The sequence below is a fragment of the Triticum dicoccoides genome, chromosome 2B (assembly GCF_002162155.2).
Source record: "Triticum dicoccoides isolate Atlit2015 ecotype Zavitan chromosome 2B, WEW_v2.0, whole genome shotgun sequence".
Taxonomy (NCBI): Eukaryota; Viridiplantae; Streptophyta; class Magnoliopsida; order Poales; family Poaceae; genus Triticum; species Triticum dicoccoides.
Window position 1 is genome coordinate 4,216,434 of NC_041383.1, and position 3,208 is coordinate 4,219,641.

Sequence of the window (3,208 nt, forward strand, 5' to 3'; positions counted from 1 at the left end):
GTGACCAGCCTAACCTAGGGAGACCAATTTGCAATCTTAGCAGCCCAAACTTTCATACTCAGTTAGCAGCCAGAGAAGAGAAAGCGGCCCAAACTTTCATACGCAGCTAGCAGCCAGAATAGAGAAACCTTCTCTGCCGGAAGCTTCGCCACATAGCCGCCAGAAAAAGAGCATGTATGTTTTAGTATTAAAAGATACGTCCGGCGGAAAAAACAACTTCTATGCTTTTTGAAGGAAGATGCAGTCACAAACCAAACCAGACCAATAGTCAGAAGCTTCACCACATAGCTTCTGTTTTTTTTTGTGCAAGATGCTTGAGTTCATGATGCCCGTGCTAAATTTGGTGAAGTTTGGACATTCGATGAGCCATGTCAAAAAACACAAAACGACCTCCGAACAGTGCAGAACATCAAACTTCCTCAAATGCTTGATTGTTTTTTGCAAACAGATCCTAAAATGTCCAAACTTCACCAAATTTGGCACGGACATCTCACACTGAAGCATCTTTCATCACGAAAAAATGATTTTTTTGAATTTTTTTACTATTTTTGACCAATTTACTGTTCACACCCGGGCTCATCTAAGGCCAGGATCCAAACGCCGCTCTCTCTTTCTTCGCCATAAATTATTTAAAGTCACAGAGCTTTGTTATAAGTCAAAATTTACAATCCCAAATTAGTTCCATTATATACATCATTAAACATATTTTGGTTGTGTTGTACTCCTACATATTAGCTCATTAAATATATTTTTCTATAGAGAAATTTTACTGGGAAAATAAAATTAGAACTAAATCGATTTGAAATGTAGAAAGTGGAGTTTGATTCGTGTAATGCCTTTTGTACTAACCCCATCGCTGAGACCAATTTGTAATCTTCGTAGCCAGACAACAGAAAACGGCCTAAACTTTCATACTGTATACTCACTTAGCAGCCAGAGAGAGAAAGCTCCTCTGTCGCCTGCAAAGAACATGCATGCTTTTATACATTTATATATACCTGCAGAGTCCAGACATGTAAGTTATCAGTATCACTACCACTGCACTTGCAAAGCTGCCTGCCATGGAGGGGTGGTTCAGCTTGTGTTTCATTGCACTAGGCACGCCGCTTGCCCTTTGGCTTCTCAAGCTCGCCGGCGCCGGCGGCAAGAACAAGCCACAGAAGCACCAGCTGCCGCCAGGGCCATGGACACTCCCGATAATCGGCAGCCTCCACCACGTCGTTAGCCTCGTCCCACACCGGAAAATCACGCAGCTGTGTCGCCGATACGGGCCAATGATGCACCTCAAGCTACGCGAGGTCGAAGCCGTGGTGATCTCCAGCGCCGAGGCGGTGGCGCAGGTGATGAAGACCAACGACCTCGCGTTCGCAACCAGGCCGGGCACGCCGACGCAGGACATCGCCGGCTGTGGCGGCAGGTGCATCATCTTCGCCCCCTACTGCGACCACTGGCGCCAGATGCGCAAGGTCTGCATTGTGGAGCTGCTCAGCTCCATGCAGGTCAGGCGCATGGAGAGCATCCGGCCAGAGGAGGTTGGCAACCTCCTGGCCGACATCGCCACTGCTGCGGCGTCCGGCGACAGCATCAACATCAGCGAGAAGATGATGGAGCTCAACAACGTCGTGTCGCAGGCAGTGTTCGGCGGCAGGTTCACACAGCAGGACGAGTACATCCGCGAGCTAGATGTGGTGCTCACCCTGCTAGGCGGCTTCTGCCTCGTCGATCTCTTCCCGTCGTCACGGTTGGCACGGTGGCTCAGCTTCTGGCGCGGTGCATGAAGAGGAGCTACAGCCACATGCAATGCATCATCGCCAACGTGATCGAGGAGCGCAAGGCCGCGCGAGCTACTGGTCATGGCGCCTCAAGCACCCACGACGAGGACCTGCTGGACGTGCTGCTCAGACTACAGAACGATGATTCGTTGGCATTCCCTCTAACCACAGAGAGCATATGCGCCGTCTTATTTGTGAGTATTTTTAACAAAAGAAACTTTTTTTTACTCTTATTTGTGAGTATTTTTAACAAAAGAAACTTTTTTTTACTGGTAGCTGATGCAAACAACGGCACAAATTTTGCATATGACACGAGATAGGAATATTGATTACTTTTGTTCTGACAAACTTAAATCATTAACCATTTAGTTAACATTATCTATGTCATACATTTCAAGATTATTTCTTTCTGCTCAGAATTTCTGGTAACCCACCAGTTACCGGAAATTTTGATGACCCCCCAGAAACTGTGGTAACATTCGATAAGATTCAAATGACCTCATAAACACGTGAATGATAGTTTGAATGAATTCAACCCGGTCTTTTGCTTTCTAATCACTATTGCGAAGACACGTGTAGCAGATCCAAATACAAGATAATATAAGGAAAAAACATACTTGACAAACCAAAGACCTAGACATTGATGTTGTCCACACATTATATCCGTTAGCTTTATAGATTTCACCCTTGTGGAAAATTATAATCTTTACTGTTAAGTATTTTCAAAGAAACTCATAACACGAACGCCATGCTATTTGTCTATCCATTATCATGGTGTAGCAATATAAGGGTATGAACCTCATAATGAGTACATATATTCTATCATGACCCCCCTGGGTGGAACACCATGGCTTTGACCTTAATCCTTCTTTCTTTTAATATTGCAACCAACATATCCGCCATAATGTTGAGCGGCACTAGTGAAAATAAAGAACCCTTGATGGAGATCTTTTTATTCTTGGAAGTAATGTTCTTTATCATCATTGATTTTCACACCAAAGAACCCACCTTGCACACATTTTACCTTCAAGTGACATCACATAAAGGGAAAGATTCCATAAACATTGGTTGTGGAATGAACATTCACTTTACATTGTCATTAGTCTCGCCAAAATCAATTTTGAGAATCCCTTGTCTTTTGATGCAACCCATGAGTAATAAGCCCTTCCACAATATTTTCCTAGCATGAAATGGGTTTTTGTAAGTTTTATCACATCATTAGCAATCGAGGAAATCATGCGCTGCTATGAATTTTGTGAAAGCTCATGAAGATAACCTATGTTGCTTTATTAAGTTTGTTATTCCTTTTGCCACTATAGAGATGCCTATGTCCACTATAAAGTGGTGATGTTTTCTATAAGAATAAACAAACATCCTGATCAAACCACTCAGAAATCATATTCCTCATAAACTTGAATGTCTCATTTTTGCAATTG

The 3,208-nt window shown here is 43.5% G+C and overlaps 1 pseudogene; it reads left to right on the forward strand.

Moving 5' to 3' along the window:
• The first annotated feature begins 1,061 nt into the window (after positions 1–1,061).
• The window catches only part of LOC119366705, a 7,701-nt pseudogene continuing 5,554 nt past the window's right edge, over positions 1,062–3,208 (forward strand).